The sequence below is a fragment of the Macrotis lagotis genome, chromosome 1 (genome assembly GCF_037893015.1).
Source record: "Macrotis lagotis isolate mMagLag1 chromosome 1, bilby.v1.9.chrom.fasta, whole genome shotgun sequence".
NCBI lineage: Eukaryota > Metazoa > Chordata > Mammalia > Peramelemorphia > Peramelidae > Macrotis > Macrotis lagotis.
This window is the reverse complement of record NC_133658.1, coordinates 99,225,245-99,236,051: the sequence shown is the minus strand read 5'-3', so window position 1 is coordinate 99,236,051 and position 10,807 is coordinate 99,225,245. Positions and strand designations below refer to the sequence as shown.

Sequence of the window (10,807 nt, the reverse complement as noted above, 5' to 3'; positions counted from 1 at the left end):
TTGTTAAGCAGGATGCTTGTGTCAGCTCCTATGTGAGGTTTACTAGGTTTGAGTTCACAATTTCAAAACATTCTTTAACAGATTGTACTTATTTTTTTAATTAAAGATTCATTTTGTTTTGACACAAAGTACTTCTCAACAAATTCAAAAATAAATCTCTATACGAAGTATATTCCTCCAGGAAAAGGAAGAAGAAACAGATTAAAGATAATATATTAGCAAAAAAGAGGGATATACCTTTTACTATAACTAACATTGGTACTAATATTAATTATAATTTTAATCACAATTTCATTACTTTTCTGTGTTGACTTTATTATTACAGTGTTGAATTAACTATATATTATTTTTGATCTACTTTCTTCAGGTTTTATATCTTTTGATGTCTCATGTATTTCATTTTTCTGAATTTTTACATTTGCTTTGTGAATTTTTTTAGAGTGATTTTCATGGACTGAGGCTAATAATCAGGGATGTGATTGGAGTTGAAAGGAAGGTACTCCTTTGCAACTCAAATAGCAGAATAAGTTAAGGGAGAGCCATCTAGGAAAAAGGGGGAAAAAACAACTCAAAAGACAGTTAATTTATTTAAGCCTAATGTTTGTACTGGCTGGGTAAAATGAGCTGACTCACAATAGAACTAAATTAGCTCCTGCCACTATGATCTAAGGAAGCTAAGACTTCTTTGAGGAAGAGACTGACTGTATGACAGAAGCAATTCAGTAAAAAATTAGCCAATGAGAATAAGAATAGCTCAATAGAGAACCAGCCTGTGATTGCTGAGAATAACATAGCAAAAGACCAGAAAAGGACAGCATAGCAGAGAGAATAGTCCCACAGAGCAGAGATTGAATGAAGCAAAGAGAAATAGTACTACAAAGGTAAGTATTCATTGCCCTGGCAATGTATGTTCCCAATGGATATGCACTATCCCAAATATGTACTCAGTTTTTATAAGTTCCCAGTATGAATATCCCTTCTCCTTCCTGCAATATAGGAATTTTATCAGGCTTTGGGGGATGAAAGTGAGGAGAAAAATGGAGAAAGAAGAGTGATGAGAACCTTTATGTGGAAGGAGAGAGAGATATCTCTTGTTATTTACATCATTATTACTGTTTTAGTAAACACTTTAAATGAACATGTCCTCTAATTGATCTGGTAAAAGACAAACATCAGTGGCCAGTTGTAAGCCATGGTTTGGATACATTCTGATTCTAGGAATGCCTTGTGTCTGAAGTAACTTTCAGGAGATCCATGCTAAGGGAGGTTTTGATTATACTTACAGAATAGTAAATAGTCCATTGTATTTTGTTTAGTTATTTTTCAACATACGTGTTATTTTTTGTTGCTCTACCTATTTTTGCACTTTTTTTCTTGTTGTCAATAACATCTTCTGATCTATAGTACCAATAGATGAGACCACTGGGTTAAAGAGTAGATTTAATAACTTTTTTGCATGTTTCCAAATTGATTTCCAAAATGGTGAACTACTTCACAAGTTCACCAGAAATGAAGCAGCCAGACATTAATAAAATATTCTCTTCACCTGACATCACAAAATCCAATTTCATTATTTGGTAAGCCACTTAGTTAAACACAGCACATATAATATCACTGCAAAGGTCAAGGTAGTACTATGTAGGGAAAAGTATTTGATTCCCAGCTCTTCCACTTAATTGCCTGGGTGACTTGGTAAGTTAATGTTCTTTATCTTCTCATCTGTAAAATGAAAGGGTTAGTCAGATCACTTTCAGCTCTAAATATGATCTCCTAAAGTCTTTAAGTGTCATATCTAGGACTTCATAATCCTAACAACACATTCTTCTCATGGTATCTTTTAGCCTCCACATAATCACTGAGAGGCAGTGTTTCATAGTAGATAGGGTCAGGAAGGCTTGGATTCAAATCCTGACTCTGCTATATTCTATCTCTATGTCCCTGGAAGTATCACTTATTCTCTCCATGTCCCCAGGCAACTCTCTAAAACCATAATTTTCAGAGAAGTTACTCATTTGCATTGGTAGAGGAAGTTTCTTCCAGGATCTGCCTATATCAATAAAATCATAGGTCAAGTAAAAAATTAATCATTAAAAATGGGTAATTAGCTTTGGGTTTTATAGTCTCTAAGAGATTCTCTCCCATGGCCTGGGAATAGGAATCTAAAAGATAATAGACTTTTCTGTTATTTATGTTGGGTACTTTATTCCTTCATCAAGGAGATGCCCACTGCTCCTCTTCATTATGTTTTCTTCTGATCATGACTAGATATCTTCACTCCTCATGTCACCCATGGAGCTTTCCACCCATCACATAACTCCAAAGGTTCACTGGCCCTTCTTTCCTTTTTATTCTATGCCATATGCTAATCTTCTAATAGGTAGATAATCACTTTGGTGCTTCAGATCTTTTTGTAAGTCCTCTTTACATTCTTTTAGGAAATCTTCATTTTCCTCAATAAATTGGTCAATAAAGAAGAATTCTTGTAGTCCTTTTGCCTTCTTTGTAAGAGAGACCAACTTGTTCTATGTACATTGTGAAATGTACTATTTTACTTGTGAAATCTAGGGCCCCAAACCACAGCTCTAGGTTTATGCAGACAAAGTTCAATCTTGACTCTGTCTCTTTCTCAAGAGAAAATAAATTTTTAAATGCACATGCATATACATGCATATATATATATAATATTCACGTGTACATACACACATACAGGAAAGTATATATTTATATATGCAATGTATATGTAGATATTTTTGTTTATGCATATATTTTACACACACACACACACACACACACACACACACAGAGTTTGTTGTATATGTGTTTCTTGTACTCCCAGTTAAAGTTTCACCTAAGAAAATTATAATGTAGTACATGTCTAGGTCAGCTGCCACACAAACACTCATGCTAACAATACATTGAATACAGAGCAGGTTTTATTTAACCAGGCAAAGAGTATAAAATGGAAAAGACTCACATTTAAACATTAACCCAATCCTTTCTTCTGACAAGCCCCACCTTCCCAGGGACCTCTCCAATCCATGATACATCTCCCCACTCCACCCCTGAAAAGGGCACAGAGTTGACCACGAAGGAGTGGTCCCTTTTCCCCAGACCTGTGGAGTCTGTATAGCTCTCATGGTTAATGAGGGCACCTCTGGGCTTGCTCTTCCATGAGGCCCTGTCCCTTGCTGACCCTCAGCTCTGGCTCATGCTTGATAACCTATCACCCCGACTTGGTCAGGGAACTTGGTATTGTCTTCTCTCTAGGAGGCCCAAGCCAGGAACTTGGGGTATTCAGAAATAACTCTTTTTTAAAGAACTCTTCCATCTCTTCCACAGCCATTCTTTTGCTATTAACTTGGCTCACTTACCTTTAATCAATCAACAAGCTTTATTAAGTGTTTCAGCTTCAAATTTGACTGAGGAGCTTCTCCTCATTCCACCACTCCTTCTAACTACTGCCAGCTCTGAGGCCATGCAGTTGCCACCACTCCTAGGACCACCTCTCTAGAACCCTGGAATGACCTCACAGATACATAAACTTCCCTGGTTCCAAGAACCAAGTTTGGTTTCTATGTATCTATTGTATATGTATCACTCAACTTTGATTCTCTTTTTCTTTCTTTGTTCTTCCTTTTAAATACAAGGTATGTGATAGTGTCACTCAGTCTATCATTTTTTTTTTTTTTAGGTTTGGTTTGTTTGGGGTTTTTTTGCAAGGCAATGGGGTTAAGTGGCTTGCCCAAGGCCACACAGCTAGGTAATTATTAAGTGTCTGAGGCTGGATTTGAACTCAGGTCCTCCTGACTCCAGGGCTGGTGCTCTATCCACTGTGCCACCTAGCTGCCCCCCTCAGTCTATCATTTTCAAGTATCATGGTTTGTATATGTAAGTATCTTCAATGCTTGAACAAAGGTCCCTGAAATCCTTGAGTGACAATAAGCATTTTTACATTTTATAAATGAACCCATCATGAAATTCCAAAAAAAGATTTCATCAGTGGGCAGCAATGAGGTCCCAGGACAATGATTGGACACATCCCTTTTATCCTTGTCATTAGCAGAAAAACAATCATAATGAACTCTTTGTGGATCACTGCAAATTTTCTCTTGCCCTTCTTACTTGCTGGAACCAAGATCCATAATCTTCTCTTTCTTTTTGGTAACTTTTGTGGCAAACTTCCTGTTTGTTGCATCTATTCACGCAACCAAAGCAGGATTCATGTCCCCAAAGGTAATCTGAATTGGAGCGTTATCTCTGGCAGTTACAAAACATAAAGGAATGAAAAACAAAACTGAAATACATTGCACGCTGAAGTGTGTATAAAAAGCACAAATAGTTTTTCAGCAAAAGGCAAGATACAATAACCAAGACTGGAAGGGGAAAAGCTCAACAGTAATACAGTCTAATAGCACTAGTAATGTAATCCCTAGAATTCTACTCAGGGGTAAGATTTAGAAATAGAATAAAAGTATAGCAGACTGAGAAATGCAAAAACCCTCAGTGTTATCAATATGCAAAATAATCTAACAGCAAAATTTCAGAGTAAATAATGTCCATTCCAAACATAGTTCTGTTGGATCATTTAAGCATCTATATTGGCTCCAAAACAATTGCAGAACAGAGAATCAGAATGCTGAATTCCCAAACTAATTAACTACTTCCAGAATAGTTAACCCTAGCAAGTAGATGCCAGATAGGAACACATTTCAGACAATGCAAAGGACAAAGGACATTTTAAAGTAAAGAAAGAAAATCAAAGTCAGATTAAAAACCCCAGTTCCTCACTTCAGATATCATTCATATATTAAAAAAAAAAATCTATGAACACAGCCTGGCAAGGTTCAGCAATTCATTTGTAATCATAGCCTAATGGTCACTACATTCACTCAGTCAAGATTTACAATTTGTCTTAAAAATCAAGTAACATTATACTCTACTGACTTTAGCTTAAATGAATGTCAATTGAATCTACTGACTTTAAAAATGTTTTTGGAATAAATATTTGTAGTCATAAATTCAAGTTAAGGAAAAGAAGGTAATGATATATACCTTAGGATCAAACCTAAAGGATCATAATAGATCTTTCTCCCAACATATATCTGATTGTTAAACAAAACTTTGAACCATTTCATATACATATATATATATATATTATATATATATATATATATATAATATATATATATATACACACACATAATATTTTCCCAACTACCTGCAAAGCTAGTTTTCAACATTTATTTGTTTGTAAGATTTTGAATTCCAAATTTTTCTCCCTCCCTTCCCTTTTCCCTCCCTTTGACAGCCAGCAATCTGATATAGATTATTCATATATAACTATGTTAAACATATTTCCATAGTATTGATTTCTCTAGATAGACCTTAAAAGTCCCAAGCTCTGGAGGGAGGGAGGGGCTAGAATAAGAAAGTAATTTTGGCATACTGACTAGAGTATCCTTGGATATTTTGGAGGCCATGATCTTATTAATGTATTGTCTCCACTGATGTAGGTTACAATCCTGTGATTCAGCCTTTGAAATTCTTGTGCCAGTTCTCTTTTATAGATAGACAGTCCACAGAAGAGAGACTCCAACTTTCTAGAGGCTTTTCTCTGGATCTTTCTATATTTCATGTGTATCAGTGTAGTACTTGATCTGTCCGTAATTCTTGCTAGCTAAGCCACTGTTAATTCTATGCAATATCATATTGATACCAAAAAAATATAAACTTAAAATAGAAATTTAGTATAAATATCAGGAAATTGCATTAAATAGCAAACACTGAAAATGCTCACTTCCTATACCAAACCATCCCTCAGACATTAGAGATGGAGAGGAGAAGGTTTATTAAGTCCTATCTAACCTAGGCAGAGTCCCATTCAGTGGCCGTCAGACCAATGTCCAATCTAGTGGAACAGGAAGCGTAGTTTAACAACTTGCTCATTGGATGGCAATGAAATGTACTTTATCTCATTATTTGGGTTATGACCTTCAAGCTTCTGCAGTTAAGACCTCACGGCAGAAGAAATATTCCATGTAACACCTTTCTGCACCAGATTGTTCTCCCCCAGCTGGATTGCCTTTCTCTTTACTGCTCTTCATCTTGGAATCTCTTGCTTTCTTAGAAGCTCAGCTGAAGGTAATTTCCTAGCTTAAGCCTTTCTGGACCCTACTAGCAGTTGGTATACTTCCTCTCCCTCCTCAAATTATAGAGCATATATTGATCTTTTTGAGTTGTTCAATAGCATCATCTCCCCAATCCCCACCAGTAACATGAAATCTCCTTGAAGATAGTGACTATTTTTCTTTTGTACACATAGAACCTTGCACAGTTCCTTACATATAAGTACTCACTTATTAATACTTGGATTGGATCGATGTTTTAAAAGTTACAATTTTGTGTTGGGAAGCAGCTGGAGGCAGACACACTGTGCAATTCCCTCCCACTCTCTTCCTCCTATTCAGTTTTGAACACAGCTGCGATACAAGAGAAAGCTACTGATATGCTAAGTCAATAAGCTGGCCATCCAATGTTATACCTGTAGGGTATATGTGGTGCCCATTTAGGTTATGTGTATATTTACATAAGCTTGTCTACAAGCAGGCTTGAAGTCAGGTGTAAGAGATATCTCTGGAATCTTGCCCTTCCTTCTCTAAGGTAGACTTTGATTCCTGCTTGAAAGAGAACAGGAGATTTGAGCCAGGAAGTGGCTACTCTGTTCTCCTCAGAAAAAGGGTGCCATATTAGAATTATATCTATCTACCCCCCCCCATGTCATTAGTCTAAGGAAATACTTTTGTTCAAGGCAGTATACCAAGCTTATATCCAAAAGACTCAACTCTCTTACCATCAAATATTGGTTATGCAAATGATTATTGCAAATTTGTTGTTGTGTCTGACTCTTTGTGACCCTATGGATCATAGTGACCATAGTGTTTTCTTGGCAAAGAAATTGGTGTGATTTATCATCTCCTTCTCCAGGGGATTAAGGCAAACAGAGGTTATATGACTTGTCTAGGGTTACATCACTAATAAGTGTCTGAGGGTCTTCCTGATTCCAGGTCCAATGCTCAATCCACTGAGCCACCTAGGATCTAAAGAATAGCAGATAAACCCATTTGCCAAGCAGATAGCAGAGATAGAGAAGATATATAGATTAGACTATACCAGATAATACCAAGAGTGACATCTCAGCTCAGCTGAGAGAAATCAGAGTACCAGTCTCATTGAACCAACAGGAAATTCCCTGGACAGTGAGGCAAGAGATATCCAGGACCTATCAAGGTGATGGTTCTCATAAATGTCTCCTGCTACTCAAAGTTTCTTAACTTTCTCTTGGTGAAGAGAACTGAATATGACTTCTTTCAAATTCAGAAGCAAAGAAGAGAGTTTCTTTTCTTCTAAGCTCTCTATCCACTGAAGAGAGTTACACCGCGCTTGAAAACTGAATTATATGGTACCATTCTTTATAAAACAGGAATTTTTCATCCACTTAATTTTTTCTGAATGGATTGTTGTTACTCTTTTAATCAGTCTTGTGAATTTTGTGTGTTCTTTGGCTTAATGCAATCAGAATAATGTTATCTATAAATGGAAACATCTGGAAGATTTCACAGTCCACAGGGAATACTTCATTTGGACAATGTTCAAGGACATCCTCTATGATGAAGTGAACATCTTTAGTCGCATACATCCCTAGTTTTATGCCTCCTGTAACATTAATAATCAGAGACATCACTGAAGAGTATTATCATTTTCCTTGTTGCTCTTGTTCAGTAGTTTCAGTTCTGTCTGATTCCTTATGACCCCATTTATGGTTTTCTTGACAAAGATACTGGAGTGGTTTGCCATTTCCTTCTTCAACTCATTTTATAGATAAAGAAACTGAGGAAAATAAAGTTAAGTGATTTGTCCTGGGTGGCACAGCTAATGTCTGAGTTGGATTTAAACTCAGATCTTCCTGAGTTCAGGTCTAATATTCCATTAGCTGCCCTCATCACTAGCTTTCCAGTAATGAAATAATTTTGAATTATTTTTAAATATTCAAAAGTAATTCTTTTTAGGAGATGTTTTAAGGATACCAATTCTAAGCAACAGAAAAAAAATAACAGCTAATAGTAACTAGCATTTATATAGCACATTTAGGTTTGCAAAGCCCATTGCCTATATGTCTTTTTACCCTCTGGGATCTAGGTTATTAGCCCCATTTTACAGATGAGGAAACTGAGACTGAGGGGTGAAGTGACTTGCCCAGGACTACACAACTAGTAAGTGTCTGAGGCCAGATTGAAACTCAAGTGTTCCTGACTCAAGCCTACAGTCTTATCCACCTCATCATGAAGTTGACCCTGTGAAGGCGATAGAGAAGAAATAATGAAACCTAGGTCTTCCTCTCTAGTGTGGTAGACAGGCAGGAGACAACTAGGAAGATTTTCTACAGTGAATCATGTCTTCATAGTCCCACAGCTGATCATCCCAAAGAACAAACAGTAAAACAATTGATTCCACTAAGTCAGAAATCAAGGTACAACATCTATAAAAATATTCCTAGGAAGTCTGAGGCTTTCCAACTTTCCAACCTACCAATTGTGTCTTCACTGCTGCTTTGGCCCAAGGCTCATGAGAGCTCTGCCTCCTGTGAAGCTTACACTTCCAACTGTGTGCCATCAGAAAGAGAATTCCTGGAGAGCAGGGTCTGACTTTCTTTACATTCTTAATAAATGCTTCATTCATTCTTTCATCTCTCCTCCAAGACTTTTCATTATTCAGAATCCAACTCCCTGTAGTGATCTTTTGGATCACTTTTTTTTATTTTGTTTTATCACATTTTGATTATTGTAACTTCTGGGTAGGGCAGCTGTTTGGTACAGGGGAATACAAGGCCAGTTCTGGAGTTAGGAAGACCTAAATTCAAATCCAGTCTAGGATACTAGCTGTGTAACTCTGTATACATCACTTAAATCTGTTTGCCTCAGTTTCCTCATATGTAAAATGAGTTGGAGAAGAAAATGGAAAATCATTCCAGTGTTTGTCAAGGAAAACCCAAATAGGATCACAAAGAGTCAGACAGGACTGACATGGTTCAACAGAAGTTACTAGGTACATTCTGATTATTTCATTTGGCATTAGTTCATAGAGATCTCCCCACATATACCTGAATTCCTTATAGTTACCACTTATTGTACAATATTAAATTGATGTATTATAGTTTTTTCTCTTATTTCCTAGTCTATGAGTACCGAGTACCTCCATGTTTCTCAGGTCTTTGCTGACATAGAGTACTCTTATGAATATTTTGGTTAATATTGAAATTTTATTTTTTTTAGTCTGTGTGTGTCTGTGTGTGTGTGTGTGTATGTGTGTCTATCTATCTAGAGATTGGTATTGTTGGGTCAAAGGGTATGAACAGCTTATTCACTTTTCCTGCATAATTCCAAATTAAAAATCCAGAACAGTTAGAGCACTTCACAATGCCACTAATTGATTGCACTGATTGACCCATCTTTTTAAATCTCTTCCAATTTACATGGATAATATGGGCTTTTTAAAAATTTCTATGATCTTAAGAATAACTGTAAGAGACCTCATAGATAAATGAACTCATTTTACAGATAAAGAAACTAAGTCCCTGGGCTCTAGAACACAAATTAAGCAACTTTCCCAAGTTCACACATGTAGTAAGTGGTAAAGATCTGTACTCAGGTACCTTAACTCTAACTTCAGGGTTCTCGCCATGATACCATGCTTCTTCTACATCTACTTTTTCTGGCCCATCTGCTTTCTCAATTTCTTCTTTTTAAGTGACCTCTCTTTTCCTTTTATAGCACATAGAGTACTGAGTCTAAATGTTTTGATATCACTAATGATATTGTCAGAGAAACAGTAAAAAAAATCTGTTCCATGTCTGCCAATTTGTTGTCTCCTTGCTTGCTATGATTATTTTTGAAGTAATAAGGTTTAACATGAATCTTATATAACTCTTGACTGAAACAATCAATTAAAAAAAAACTATGAAGCACAATACAGAATTATCTCCCCCTTCAAATACATGCAATAGCAATAATGGCTGACATTTATATAATACTTTAAAGTTGCATAAAGTACTTTTCTTACAATAACCTGCAAATCAAATGAAAGTATCTTTTCCTTCATTTCATAGATAAGAAAACTAAAACTCAGAGTAGTGATGCTGCTAGCACACAGTCACACTGTTGGAGACACAATGTTCATTCAGGTCTCTAAAAACTAAAGCCAGCACTTATGCCACTCCATCAAATTACCTCTTAATAGAGTATCCTCATTGTTAAGCATCAAATGTAGAACATAACTAAGAGGGGGTGACTAGAGATTTGTCCCAGAATGCTGGCATAGGATTCTGAAAGGACTTATACTTCTTTTGCAGTGTAACAATAACTGAGCAAACAATCTAGTAAGCAAGAATATTTCAGTAAAATAGGATGTTACCAGATGCTACCTCCCCCATTGCCACTCTTACCTTTCGTGTTGTCTTCTGAGGTTTCCCCAGGGAATTATCTTTGGGAGCCAGTATTCTAGGATCTCTGACCCCTCCCTCTACCTCTCATTCCCAACCACTCAACATCCTCAGGTACCCTACCTCAATTGAAGTGTCCTAGGTGACTACATTGCTAGTTATTTGCTGTTCAATTGTTTCAGTTGTGCCCAACTCTTCATGACCCCGTTTACGGTTTTCTTGGTAAAGACACTGGAATGGTTTGCCATTTCCTTCTCTAGCTTATTTTATAGATGAAGAAATTGAGGGAAATAGGGCTAAGAGAATTGACTA

The 10,807-nt window shown here is 36.5% G+C and overlaps 1 long non-coding RNA gene across 1 annotated transcript; it reads right to left on the bottom strand.

Moving 5' to 3' along the window:
- Window positions 1–1,427: 1,427 nt before the first annotated feature.
- On the bottom strand, window positions 1,428–3,490 carry LOC141513902 (uncharacterized). Its single transcript, XR_012475902.1, has 2 exons — window positions 3,372–3,490; window positions 1,428–1,719 (listed from the first exon to the last, which is right to left on the bottom strand). It is a non-coding gene; the product is annotated as an uncharacterized LOC141513902 (long non-coding RNA).
- Window positions 3,491–10,807: the final 7,317 nt, after the last annotated feature.